The following is a 15,545-nucleotide window of genomic DNA, read 5'->3' as shown; positions in this document are numbered from 1 at the left end:
TGAGAAGAATCTCCTACAGGTTTTTGTTTTACTATGGAATCTCTTTGCCTTATGTAAATCTAACTTTTGGTCTAAACTGTAATTGGATTTGCTCTCAGTCCACAATGTGGGCTTAGACAACTTTGTGTCAGATGCCCCTTTCACTGTAGGGCAAGATAAACCAGGCGGCATTTCCCAACGCAACTCTTGAGTAACTTTAAACGCCATTGTCGGCCTAAGTAATATTTAGTTTGGTTTGACTGGTAATTTTGTCCCCAGATGAAAAGCCCTCCAGCCTTGTTGTTGCCCTAATTTCCCCCCTAGTAACTCTTAGGGTGTCTACGAAAAAAGTGTGTTGGCAAGGTAGAAAATGAGGCGACAGGCAAGAAGAGTGACCTTGGAATCAAGGCATTTAGGAGAACACTAGGTGAAACAGGTGTTCTTTGCTGCACAACTTCTCAGGGCCTCAACACACCAGCAGGCACAAGGAATCTCCAAGAGGAAAAGGCAGTACGCAGTGTTCCCTGAACGCAGTGGACCTGCGGTGGGCATGGGGCTCTAGCCTGTGCTGTGCCTGCATCGACAGCATCTTTCCAAGGTTGACAACCAGCACCCCCCAGCCCCCCCCCCACTTCCTGTGGGTGGTACTCCTGGATCCTGGGAACTGCAGGGGGTGGGGTGGGGGTCAGCCCCTGTCTTTGCCAGATCCTCTTCTTTCATCACCTAACTTAGCACCAGATCTGCGCCCCCATTTCCCCTCAGACCAGCCCCTCCTTTGTGTTTGGGCTCTGTTAGTCGGGGTTCTGGCAGGATTAGAGGCACACTCAAAGGGTTTAAGTAAGACTTTAATGAAGGGACAATGTGCAGAGGTATAAGCAGGACTAAAGGGTTCAACATGAGTGGGCAGCTGATCCTGGAGCCCAGCAAGTGCTGTGGCCTTGAGAGAGTTGCCCATCAGGAGCCTGGACAAAGGGAGAGGGAGGGAGCTATGCCCCAACCTAGCCCAGCAGATAGAGCACGAGGGGCTGAATACCCTGACTTCTCTTCCTCCCCTTTGGCTGGACCCAATCAGTCACTGGCAGCATGGGCGCCCCAGAGATGCCATCTGCAGCTGTCAGCATTCCAGGCACAGGGCTGGGCAAAGGGTGGATACCAGGCCTGGGGGAGGGCAGGTAACCAGGGCTTCTCAGTCTTCTCAGAAGTCTGAATCTGCAAAGTTCAGACTTCAAAACAGAGCTTGCAAAATGACGGAAGAATTCAGCAAGCAAACATGTTTTTGCCTTTCTCATCATGTTAACCTTACTGTTTTAGTTTGCTACCACTGCCAGAATGCAATATACCAGAAATGGAATAACTTCTATAACAGGGATTTATTAAGTTACAAGTCTACAGTTCTAAGGCCTTAAAAATGTCCAAACTAAGGCATCCAGAGAAAGATATTGTGCCAGTTTGAAAGTATTATGTACTCCAGAAATGCCATGTTTTAATCCCGATTCCATCTTGTGGAGGCAGCTGTTTATTTTAATCATGAGCCAATAATGTAGGCTGGAATCTTTTGATTAGATTATCTCCGTGGAGATGTAACACTCTCAGTAGTGGGAATAAGCTTTCAATTAAATGGGGATTTGACTCCACCCACTCCAGGTGGATATTGATTCAATTAGTGGAATCCTTTAAAAGAAGAAACATTTTGAGAGAGTCAGAAAGGACAGAGCCTAAAGAAACAACAGAAGCTTCACAGCTGACAGAAACGTCACAGCAGAGCTGGCACAATGACAACATGTGGAGAACAGAAACATGGATGTTTGGAGATGTTTGGAGCCCGGCAGGTGTTGCTGTGAGATGTTAAGCAAGCCAGAACCTAGAGAGACCCAAGGGAAGCCAAGAGATGAAAGCCAGCCCTGGAGAAGCAAAGTGAGGAACCCCTCCCCCCGCCCAGCCCAGGAACAGAGGCCGAAATCGATGGAACCCAGGAGCAAGGGACCGGTGTGCCTTCCAGTTGACAGAGGTGTTACAGATGCCTCTGTCTTCCCTGAATTAAGGTATCTTCCCTGGATGCCTCAGTTTGAACACTTCAACAGGCTTAGTACTGTAAACTTGTAACTTATTAAACTCCCCTTTTAAAAAAGCCATTCCAGTTCTGGTATATCACCTTCTGGCAGTTAGCAAACAAACACACCAGGTCCCGGCTCATCCTAGGAGTTCTGTCCCATGTTGCCAGGGAGATTTACATCTTTGGGAGTCATGTCCCATGTAGTGGGGGGGAAAGAGCAGTGAGTTCACCTGCTGAGTTGGCTTAGAGAGAGAGGCCACATCTGAGCAACAAAAGAGGTTCTCTGGGGGTGACTCTCAGGCACAATTTTAGGTATGCTTAGCCTATCTTTTGCAGCAATAAGTTTCATAGGAATGAACCCCAAGATTCAGGGCTGAGCCTAATGATTTGATTGTCCCCACTACTTGTGAGAATATCAGAAATTCTCCATATGGGAAAGTTGAATATTTCCTCCTTTCTCCCCAGTCCCTCAAGGAGACTTTGCAAATACAGTTCCTATATGGGGTACTGCTGACTTTCATAGGTTCAGAGCTTAATTCTGAGTCTCCATTGTCATATAAATACCTGAAGTTTCTGGGAATGACCAGGGTATACACAAACAGCTCAGTATCTCAGAATTTAGACATTTGTTCAGTAGTTTTCTGGTGATGGGCAGCTGAACTGCTATGCCAATCTCCACAGAGTCTGGTACCCTTGGTGTCCTGTCTTTCTGTGAAACCATTCAGCAACTTCATGTAATGTTGGCTTTGGACTATGAATTTTTGCTAAAGCATCTGCTTCAAAATTGCCAGTTAAAAAAACAGTGTTATGGGCAGAGACATGCAGCCTGCTTACCTTTTACTTGCAACAGGTAGTCCAGATGACTCCCCACATTTCTTTTCCCCATAAGGAGAGGCCAACATAGTCCATTACTCTAGTTTCCATGTGGCCATCTACACTTCCAAGCCCCAGTACGGTGCCCAGTTGTCAGCACAAACAGTTAACGCATCTCTTGGTTTGTGTACAATGACCATACATAAGCCCTTAATTCAGCCCACTGGCTCTTCTGCATAGTCCCAGTTTCCCACCATATAGTGTCCATACCAGGTTGCATGGCTACTGATGCCCAGATGGTAGATTGCCCATGTGCTGATCCATCAGTATTTCAGGAAGATTCAGGTATACAGTCGCATCCATAAATGATAATGTGATCGTTAGGTTCATGGGTCAACTTGGCCAGCTGTCTGGTCAAGCAGGCACTGGCCTGTTACTGAAAGGATATTTCATGGCTGGTTGATAAACCAGGAGGTTGGTTTATTAAAACAGCAGTCAGTTGATTGATCCATGGCTGATCATACCTACGATCAACTTAGGGTGTGTCTTCACAAATTAGAGAATCCAACCAGTTGTATTTGATCCAATTAGTTGAAGACTTTTAAGGGAGGAGAGAGAATTTTCAGTTTTTCTTCAGCCGTCCAGCCTCTCCTGTGGAGTTTGGTGAGTCCTGCCATCAAAGTTGCCAACTTCGCAGCATCCCCTATGGGTTTTGGACTTTTACATCCCCATAGTTGCATGAGACACTTTTGTAAATCTCATATTTACAGATATCTCCTGTTTGTTTTGTTTCTCTAGAGAACCCTGACTAATACAGGTGGGTACAGAGACAGCCACCTTGGAAATATCAGCAGGGAGGGGCAAGCATTGATTTTCCACATAGAATACTGGTCTTAGGAAATCACTTAAGGGGCTGTTGTTGAAAATGCTAAGCTGCAGTAGGTAGGCTTTCCATTTCATTAATGTGCTTAATTGTGTACTGTCAGAGTGAGTCTTAGTGTCAGTGTCCCATAACCACCCCTATATGTGGTTGACTGTTCTTAATTTCACAGGGCATTTCTGAGTTAGTCCTTCAACTTCCAGTAAGGCATTGGAGGTAGCATACAGGTTTTTTTCCCCAAAGGGCTATATTGTAGTTAAGAACAAAAGCTGATGGGAACTTGCTTTTCCTGTTGCCTCTGCCACAAGCCCCACCCAAAGCTACTATCCGTACTGGCCATTTCTAATTAACAAGGCGCATTTGGGTCCTTCCCCTGTAAAGCCTGAGCTAGTGCTATAGCCCATTTGGCTTTTACAAAAGCATCCTGCTGGGAGGTATCCCATTCCCAGGAATGGCTCTTCCTAATCAAAACATACGCAGATTGTAACATTTGGACTAAGTGAGGAATGAAAGGTTACTAATATCCCAGCAATTCCAAGAAAGCCATTAGTTGTTTTGGCATATGTGGCATAGGAAAATTTTGTACCTTATCAGTTACTACAAAAGTAATAAATTTTGCCTTTCCCAACCATACAACACCCAAGAATTTGACAGGGCAGCCAAAGCATTGCAGTTTATTGAAATTAATTGCCCATCCCCCATATAGCAATGAGCCTGAGGCTTCTTTTAGTTTTGGAAAAGAGTTACTGGTTAACATGGCATCAAGAATCTAATGAAATAGAGTTACACTTTTCTACTTATCCAAATCCTTTACTTTGAGCCTGTAGCAGATGGTTGGGCTCTATAAATAGCTTCATGGGAGCATGATGAAAATCCTTTGTTCTTCCCAGGTGAGGACAAAAACAGATCGACTGGTCCTATGTAAGAGAATACTAAAGAAAACAAAGTGATAACAATATAATCGAATACTAACTACTCTAGTAAAGAGGCACCTTTTGGAACTGCTGCAAATGACAATGGCATTACTTTATCTTCTGTTTCCCACACCTCTTCTTTTTCTCCTTTTCATCACTAGATGAAGAATCTATGGGATCTGAAGCTTTTGGGCCCCAGTTAGGGGAAGCCAGGATATGCCTCACTTGGCTCTTGGGCAATCTATGCCCTCCTAACTCTATACCAATAGGCTAATGTTTATAGACTCTTATCTACACAGTGTAGCCTCTCATTCAATGCACCCTCTAAATCTACTAATTTCTCTGTCTTTCTGAGAATATCTGTCATAGCTGGCCATGCCACACACAACAGACAACTGCCTGCAGTGCCATCAAGCAAGTGGACAACCCCTCCCCATATCAAGGAAGCAGACCACCCTGGGATTAACCCTGTGGGCTTGTGGATTTCTCTCTTCCTCAAGACAGTCTGCTGTAGCTGGCTGTACCAAACAAAAAACAGCCAACCAGTTGCAGCACAATCAAGCAAGTGGGTGACTCCTCCCCACACCAAGGAAGCAGGCCACCCTGGGATTACCCATGGAGAGTCTCCTTTCCCTAGACTCATGCTCTCCATGGCCAGCAAATCTTTAGTCTCCTGGCTGGCTCACCAAGTGTTCAGCCCAGCACAACCCTGAGACCAAAGAACACAGCCTACAGAAAATCAGTCATGAGCTTTAATTAGGGGCTTATGAACAGGATAAAATTCTACCCAATGGTGGTTGCTTGGGAAATGAGAATCAGCACTTTGCCAAAATAAGAGAGAGAAGAGTGCCAAGAGGTCAGGGGGGCCATTTATAAAATTTAACAGAGTCCAAAGGTTTGGTTACAATGGGGTTTCAGCAAACTCTCATGAGATTTGGTTGGGCAGAGTCTTGTGAAAGTTGATTACCAACAGTGCGGTGGGAGTGGGGGTGGAGTTTTCACACAAACTGATAATGTGCTTCCCTAAGGAAGGGGATCCTGACTCCTGGGTTGCCACAGATGTGGTCTATCCTGGGGCACAATCCCCCTCTGTGTATGGACCTGTGAAACCTTGAGAACAAGTTATCTGCGTCTAACATACAATGGAGGGACAGTCATAGGATAAACATTCCCACAGGGAGTAATTAGAAAGAAAATAGGGATCAATGTTCCCAAACAATTCCAAAACCCTGTAGGGCATACTCCATTAGATTTCAATGTCTGAGAGTCATCTATAGAACATGTTTTGTCCTCTAGGTCTGATAAAGTGGCGGGCCCAACTTTTCCCACTCCTTGCATAGTGGAATGCACTCCCTGAACTTTGGGATTAAGGCTTTACCCTCTCTGAGTATTGGAATGGAGGCTAGACTCTCTACAAGCCCCAGGGCACAGGCTCCATGCTCTCTGAGCACTGGGGTGGCAGAACTCTTCCTGAACAATGGGGCATAAGGTCCACCCTCTCCAAGTACCAGGACAGTCTCACCCTTTCCGCACACATGGATGGACCCACTCTCCTGACCTGAGAAGATATCTTCAGTCCAGAACTCAGCTTCCCTGGTTCTGCCCTTTGAGTAACTCTTCCTTCAGTTTTTCCCTTCTCTGTCCCTTTTGGTCCAAGCTGACAGTGGTTCTCACAAAAACCTTGCTGTTTTCACATATAGTACACAGGGGTCCAAACCATCAGACAAAAGAACCTTCCACAAATCCTTTCCAGATAACTGCATTTCCAATCCCGAGTTGCACTGAAATTGATGACTGGTTCCATGTTCAGTTAACCCTAACATCTAGTACTATTCTTTGTAACTAGCTTTCCAGAAGCTCAGAATTCTCCAAGTCATCAGTTTTTGGTTACTTTGTGCTCAAGTGTCCAATTCTTAGCTCATCTCTTTCCTCTTGAATTTTACTATAGCTCTAAGGAGAAACCAGGCTGCACTTTCCACATTGATCTTCAAGACCTCCTCAGCTAAATATCCAAATTTATCACTTTCACATTCTGCCTTCCACCTGACATCAGAACTCAATTTTACCAAGTTTTCCACTTTAAAATGAAGATCACCTTTCCTCTAGTTTCTGAAAATACTTTCACCATTTCTGGTGAAATTAAAGGTACTCATCAGAAGTACCTTTAGCATCTATATTTCTACCAACAATCTCTTCAAAGCAATTGTTCTAGTTTGCTAGCTACCGGAATGCAATATACCAGAAATGGAATGGCTTTTAAAAAGGGGAATTTAATGAGTTGCTAGTTTACAGTTCTACAGCCGAGAAAATGTCCCAATCAAAACAAGTCTATAGAAATGTCCAATTTAAGGCATTAGGGAAAGATACCTTGGTTCAAGAAGGCTGACGACGTTCAACATTTCTCTCTCAGCTGGAAGGGCACATGGCAAACATGGCAGCATCTGTTGGCTTTCACGTGGCTCTACCAGAAGGGGGCTCTCTCCCAAATGTTTCCTCTTTTAAAGAATTCCAGTAAGCAACTCCACCTTCAGTGGGTGGAGATACACCTCCATGGAAATCATCTAATCAAAAGTTACCACCCACAATTGGGTGGGTCACATCTTCATGGAAACAATCAAAATGCTCTCACCCAGCAATACTGAATGAGGATCAAAGGGCATGACTTTTCTGGGGTCCACCAAAATTCAGACCAGCACAGCAATCTAGGCCTTTTGTATCAAGCACCTCACAATTCTTCTAGCCTTAGCCTGTTATCCCATTCCATAGCCATTTTCACATTTGTGGTATTTTCAATGGTAGCACCACACTCTCCTGGTACCAAAATCTGTTTTCATTTCCTAGGCTACTCAAACAGATACCATTAAATGGGTTGCCTTATATAATGGAAATGTATTATCTTACAATTTGGGGGCTAAAATAATATGCAAATCAGGACATCATCAAGGTGACACTTTCTTCCTAAAGGCCAGCTGCTGGTGATTATTGAATCCTCCGTTATGGGACAAGACATGCGATGGCGTCTCCTGGTATCTTCCTTCTCTTCCAGGTTCTGTTTTTGCTACTTGCTTCCTGTGGCTTTCTCTATCTCTGTTCGAGTTTCATTCTCTTATAAAGGACTCCTTTGATAGGATGAAAATCCATCCTGATTGAGGTGGGATATACCTCAAGTAGCCTCATCCAAAGCTCCTACTGACAAGGGGTTCACACCCACAGGAATGGATTAAATTTAAGAACATGTACTTTAAGGGGTACATACAGCTTCAAACCACCACATTTTCTAAACAAATAAAACTTCTAGCAGCCTTTGCTGTAGAAATAGAAAAACTGACTCTAAGATTTATAAGGAACTTCAAGGGTTTCCTCATAACAAAAACTATCTTGAAAAAGAATAAAGTTGGATAACTCACACTGCCCAATTTCAAATTGTATTACAAAATGACAACAACAAAAGAAGTGTGTCACTGGCACAAAGATAGGCAAATAGATTAGAACAGAATTGAAAGTCCAGAAACAGATCCACACATTTACGGCCAGTTGATTCTTGAGAATGGTGCAAAGTACATGCAGTGGGGAAAGAATAGTCTCTTCAAAAAATGATGTTAAGAAACTGGGCTGTCCCCAAGTGGAAGAATGATGTCAAACCCCTACCTCACACCATGTAAGACATTAACTCAAAGTGGAGTAAGGGCTTAAATATAAGAGCTTAAACTATAAAACTCTTGTATGGTAATACAGGGGCAATCTTCATGACCTGGGATTCTGCAAAGGATTGTTACATGTGAGACCAAAAGCATGCATAACAAAATAAATCCTAGGTTAACTTGATGCCATTAAAATTAACAGTTTTGTGCATTGAGGAAATTATCAAGAAAGTGAAAAGAAAACCTACAGACTGGAGAAAATAGTTTCAAATTATATATCAGATAAAGGTCTAATATCCAACATATAAAAACTCCTACTACTCAGCAACAAAAATACAAACAACCCAATATTAAAAACAGAAAATAGGCTTGAATGGACACTGACAAAAAAGATATACAAATGGCCAATAAACCCATGAAAAATTGTTTAACATTATTAGCCATTAGGAAAACACAAATTAAAACCACAATGAGATACTACTTCACACACACAAGGATGTCTATTAGTTTAAAAAAAAAGGAAAATAAATGTTGGAAGAAAATGCAGAGAAACTGGAATGCAGTGTATTATTTGTAGGAATGCAAAATTGTACAGCCACTGTGGAAAGAGTTACGTTGGCTCCCCAAAAAGGTAAGTAAAGAATAGTATTTGACCTGCCAATCCACTTCTAGTAATATACCCAATAAGAGTGAAAACAGGGTTGCAAACAGATACCTGTATACCTACCTTGCGGAAGAGGCAAGAAATTCTCCCTCGTCCAGACTATTAAAGATCTTCTAACATTGGGTGAGAGTCTGGGAACTGTCTCCTGCTAAGACCTGCACACCCCCAGTGAGAGTGGTGAGAGTTGAGGGGAGAGGGAGGATACCGAGACAGCCCCACCCAGGACCCAGAGACACAGGGCTTACCTGAGATTGATGCTCAGAAAGACCAACAGAAACACCCCATAAACCATGGCTAGCCCACATTGAGTAACAACAGCTCTACCCATGGGGGTGGGCCCGAACATAGAGAGGGACCAGGGGCTGAGAGACAGAGCAGGAGCCCTGAGAAAAGGCCCTCAGCATCGCGACCCCACACAAGCACAAGGCCACTCTCCAGCACTTGGAGGCCCACGGTGTGCTTAGGGTGATTTGTGCCTCAGTTCCTCCGGTAAGGCCTTCTCTTAAGTTAGCTAAGATGTCTTCTAGGGTATCATTTTAATTCCCATATCATGTCTTCTGCTACATATTTTGGACTTATTTTCTTAGTGTTTTCCCTATGGATTACAATACATTAATTTATAAAAATCTGAAAAATGAACACCAATTTCAATAGATTGCAAAAACGTTGCTCCTATAGAGCTCTGTCTCCCTGTTAGGATATAATTGTCACAAAGTGAATATAAACAGAAATTTATGATTATTGCATCAAACAGTTGTTCTTTAAATCAGATTTTAAAAAATGAGGAGTTAGAAATAAAAATACATTAATACTGTCTTTTATGTTTATGTATATCGTTACCCTCACTGGTTTTCTTTATTTCTTCATGTGGATTCCAGTTACTGTCTGCTGTCCTTTCATATCAACTTCAAGGACACCCTTTAACATATTTTGTAGGGAAAGTCTAGTGGTAACAAACTCTTTCAGCTTGTGTGTTTATCCTGGAATCTTTTAATTTCTCCCTCATTTCTGAAGGATAGTTTTGATAAGTATAGTATTCTTAGTTGATTTTTTTCCTTTCAGCACTTTGAATATGTCATCCAACTGCTTCCTGACTGTACTGCTTTGAAGCTATTATGTAACCCAGAAAATCCATGTCCTTTTATTCTCATTCAGTATTGCTTAGTGGAATCTTTTTTGTTGTTTTCATGGAGATGTGACCCACTCAATTGAGGGGTGGTACTTTTGATTAGATGGTTTCCATGGGGATGTGTCTCCACCTAATCAAGGTGGGGTTGCTTACTGGAACCCTTTAAGAGGGAACCATTTTCCAAAATTTTGGAAAATGGTTCTCTCCTAACCACCAGAGCTCACACTACTAGAAACCGTTGGAGATGAAGAAAGAAAATGTCCCTGGAGAAGCCACTGAAGAGGCCTGGAGAGAAATCTAGCAGGCACCATGCCTTTCCAGCTGAGAGAGAAGCCCTGAACATCACTGGCCTTCTTGAGCCAAGGTCTCTTTCCCTGGATGCCTTAATTTGGACATATTCATGGCCTTAGAACTGTTAACTTGCAATTTAATGAATTCCCCTTCTTAAAAGCCATTCCATTTCTGGTATATTGCATTCTGGCAGCTTATAAACTAACACACTGGGCTTCATGGATTCTGATGATAAGTCTGCCATTTGTGAATCTTATTGAGGATCCTGTGTTAGCAGCTAGTTGTCTTTTTCTTGCTGCTGTTGAGGTTCTCTCCTTGTCTGGATTTTGGCTGTTTGTCATCTGACAGTTTGGTACTGTATCTCAGGGTGGATCTCTATGTGTTTATCCTATTAGGGGTCTGTTGGTCTTCTTGGATGTATATATTAACGTTGTTCCTTAAATTTGTTAAGTTTTCACCCATTATTTCTGCATTTCTCTCTCTCTCTCCCCTCTTCTTCTGGGGCTCCTTTTAACATCATGATGGTATGGTTAATGGTCTCCCAAAGGTTTCTTACATTCTGCTCATTTTTCTTCATTCCTTTCTCTCTCTGCTTTTCAGATTGTACATTCTCTATCACTCTAGCTTCAATTTTCTGATTATTTCTTTGATTAGTTGAAATCTACTGTTGAGATGCTCTAGTGTACTTTTTATTTCAGCTATTGTACTTTTAAACTTTACAATTTTCATTTGGTTCTTTTTAAATTTCTATCTCTTTATTGATATCCTCTATTTGATGAGACATTGCCTTTGTACCTTCCTTTAATTCTTAAAGCGTGTTTTCCTTTAGTTATTTGAACATATTTATCATAGCCATTCTGAAGTTTTTGTCAGCTAAGTTCACCATCTGGCCCCTTCAAAAGCAATTGCAGTTGAAAAAAAAAAGCAATTGCAGTTGAATGCTCTTTTCCCTAGATGTGGTTCATACCATACCTGTTGGTTTATTTGTTATGGTTGACGCTTGGACATTTTAGGGAATATGTTATAGAAACTCCGGATACTGATCCATCCAGAGGATTACTGTTGTTGACTTGTTTATTTACTTAGCAACTTGGCTGAATTCTGCATAGTCTGTTTTCCCAGACATGTGCATTGTCTGATGTCCCTGCTTGGATTTTTTCCTCTAGTTTTTATCTTTTATCCTGGCTACCTTGGGTTTATCCCAGAGTTGACATAAGCCACTTATTAGTCAAAAATTGTTCTTGTGCTTTAAACAGTTGTGTTTTCATCCTTTGCCAGTGGATGTGTTTGTGGCCTGGAGACTGATACCATACTCAAGGTGCTGTGTTTCTGTGCCCTGCTCAGCCAGAGGTAAGAGCGCAGAAGTTTCTGACTGCAATTCTGAAGACATAGTCTTGGGCATGCTCATGGTCTCCACTCTAACAAGAATGGGTGTGAGAAGGTCTTTATGCCTGCTTCCTAGAAGCCCCTGGGCCAGAATAGCCCATTGTTCAGACAGTGTCTGGTCAGAGCTGGTGCTTAGCCCCTTGTGCCAGTGGTCCCATGCTCTATTGATGGAGTTCCTTTCAAGCCAACCCTCCGTCCTGCTCTGAGTACTCCTGAATGAGTGCAGCCAGCACATGTGCACAGCCTTGGCATGCACCAAGGTTGACTGTGGTTCCAGGAGCCTCTTTTGTCTATTTCTTTTCTCCCTCTTTCTATTGAGTTTCTGCCTATGTCACTGTTTTTCCTGTATCTTGGTGCTATTGACCTCTACCATGATCTCTGCTCTTCTTTACCTCTCTGTTATCAGCTCTAAATGAAGTGAGTCCTCTCCGGCAGAGCTGAGGAGCTTCTCGTGCTTGTGGTCTGGATTTCTCCTGGGTAGAGTCCCCGTGCCAGCTGATGGAGATGGAGCATGACCTGCTATTCATGGAATGACAACAGGCAGTCATGGGGGAGGAGAATGGCAGTGTGCCCCTTCTTGGGTGAAACAACAGGCCAAGACATGCTGGGAGTCAGGGGAAGGGAGCCTCTGTCCAGGGGTGTACACACCCAGGACAGTTTCCCTAACATGGAACTAGAGTCGTTTGTTCTAGTTTGCCAACTACTGGAATGCAATATACCAGATAGGCTTTTAAAAGGGAAATTTAATAAGTTGCTAGTTTATAGTTCTAATGCCAAGAAAATGTCCTGGTTAAAATAAGTCTATAGACACCAGGGCTTGGTAATTTGAAGCCATTAAAACCAGCCTACAACCTCTCCTCTGTCTCCACCACCTCCCCAGCAGGGAGAGTCTGCCAAAGTTAAAGGTACCACATCATCTTATGCTGGTGGGACCTGCAGTCAGACAAGCACCACATACTGGGCAGGATAAGAAAAACAGAGTAAAGACTTCACAGGAAAGTCTTTCAAACTACTGGGTCTCACGCTCAGGGAAAACCGATGCAGGTGACTCTTTCCTCTTGATAAGAGGCCAGTTTGGTCTGGGAAAATCTGGCTGGGGTCTATAATATCTAAGTAGACCCTCCTAAGTGTGTGCGTGGGAAAGGCACCACACAAACAGGGCAAGAAACAAGAAAACAAGAACTGAAAAATTCTCCTCTGTTATACAAAACTTAAGCTAAAGCTCCAGATAAAGCAGAACGGAATGTCAAAGAACAGATAGACAACAAATTCATCCAGCAAGAAAACCCTAGATAAAAGGAGTAAAAGCAATCTCCAGAATAAACTAATTAAGGTAATTAAATGCCTAGACACCAGCAAAAAATAACAAATCACACCAGGAAAATTGAAGATATGGCCCAGTCAAAGGAACAAACCAACAATTCAAACGACATACAGGAACTGAAACAATTAATTCAGAATGTACAAACAGACATGGAAAACCTCATCGAAAACCAAATCAATGAATTGAGGGAGGATATAAAGAAGGCAAGGAAAGAACAAAAAGAAGAAACTGAAAAAGTCTGAAAAAACAAATCACAGAACTTATGGGAATGAAAGACACAGTAGAAGAGATAAAAAAACCATGGAAACCTACAATGGTAGATTTCGAGAGACAGAACATAGAATCTCTAAACTGGAGGACGGAACATCTGAAATCCGGCAAGAAACAGAAACTATAGGGAAAAAAAATGGAAAAATATGAGCAGGGACTCAGGGAATTGAAAGACAATATGAAGCGCATGAATATACGTGTTGTGTGTGTCCCAGAAGGAGAAAAGAAGGGAAAAGGAGGAGAAAAACTAATGTAGGAAATTATCAATGAAAATTTCCCAACTCTTATGAAAGACTTAAAATTACAGATCCAAGAAGTGCAGCGTACCCCAAAGAGAATAGATCTAAATAGACATACTCCAAGACATTTAATAATCAGAATGTCAGAGATCAAAGAGAAACAGAGGATCTTAAAAGCAGCAAGAGAAAGGCAATCCATCACATACAAGGGAAGCCCAATAAGACTATGCGCAGATCTCTCAGCAGAAACCATGGAGGCGAGAAGACAGTGGGATAATATATTTAAATTATTAAAAGAGAAAAACTGCCAACCAAGCATTCTATATCCAGCAAAACTGTCCTTCAAAAATGAGGGAGAAATTAAAACATTTTCAGAGAAAAAATCACTGAGAGAATTTGTGACCAAGAGACCAGCTCTGCAAGAAGTACTAAAGGGAGCACTAGAGACAGATACAAAAAGACAGAAGAGAGAGGTGTGGAGAAGAGTGTAGAAAGAAAGACTATGAGTAAAGGTAAAAAGAAGGAAAATTAGATATGACATATAAAATCCAGAAGGCAAAATAGTAGAAGAAAGTACTACCCCATGCAGTAATAACACTGAATGGTAGTGGATTAAACTCTCCAATCAAAAGACATAATCTGGAAGAATGGATTAAAAAACAGGACCCATCTATATGCTGTCTCTACTCAAAGAGAGAATGGATTAAAAAACAGGACCCATCTATATGCTGTCTCTACTCAAAGGCCAAGGACACAAATGGACATTTGGACACCAATGTTTACAGCAGCATTATTAACAATTACCAAGAGATGGAAACAGCCAAAATGTCCATCAACAGACAGTTGGCTAAACAAACTGTGACATTTACATAAGATGGAATATTATGCAGCTGTAAGACAGAATAAAGTTATGAAGTATGTGACAACATGGATGGACCTTAAGGACATTATGCTGAGTGTGATTAGCCAGAAACAAAAGGGCAAATACTGTATGGTCTCACTGATATGAACTGACATTAGTGAATAATCTTGGAATATTTCCTTGGTAACAGAGACCATCAGGAGATAGAAATAGGGTAAGATGTTGGGTAACTGGAGCTGAAGGGATACAGATTGTGCAACAGGACTGAATATAAAAACTCAGAAATGGACAGCACAATATTACCTAACTGTAATACAATTATGTTAAAACACTGAATGAAGCTGCATATGAGAATGATAGAGGGAGGAGGGCTGGGGCATATATGAAATCACAAAGAAAGATAAATGATAAAGATTGAGATGGTGTAACCTAGGAATGCCTAGAGTGTATAATGATAGTGACTAAATGTACAAATTTAAAAAATGTTTTTGCATGAGGAAGAACAAAAGAATGTCATTACTGCAGTGTGCTGAAAATAGATGGTACTTAATATTTTAAAATTTCAACTAATGTGTGAGACTAAAGCAAAAAATGTTTATTTGGTACAAACCTATACTTTGACTAGTGCATCTCCTAATATAACTTATGTAGATAGTTGATTGAACATCTTAAGTACATGGAACTTTGTATAGGACATGAGATTTTGTTGGTTTGTCCAGGTGATGCCCTGATGAATCCCAGAGTGATTTGATCAGTGAAAGGACAAGTATTTGCAAAGTCCCCTTTGGGGAATGGTGAGAACGGGGGAAAACTCAACTTCCCCAAGTTGAATTCTTGATATTCTCACAAGCAGTGTGGACAACCAAAGCTATAGGCTGAGCCCCCAGTCTTGGGGGTTGTTCATATGAAACTTAACCCCACAGGGGATAGGTCAAGCCTACTTAAAATTATGCCTAAGAGTCACCCCCAAGAGAACCTCTTTTGTTGCTCAGATGGGGCCTCTCTCTCCAGCCAACACAGCAAGCAGACTCACCACCCTCCCCCTGTGTACGTGGGACATGACTACCAGGGGTGCGGATCTGCCTGGCAGTGTGGGACAG

Source organism: Tamandua tetradactyla, chromosome 18, assembly GCF_023851605.1.
Source record: "Tamandua tetradactyla isolate mTamTet1 chromosome 18, mTamTet1.pri, whole genome shotgun sequence".
NCBI lineage: Eukaryota > Metazoa > Chordata > Mammalia > Pilosa > Myrmecophagidae > Tamandua > Tamandua tetradactyla.
This window is presented reverse-complemented; position numbering follows the sequence as displayed.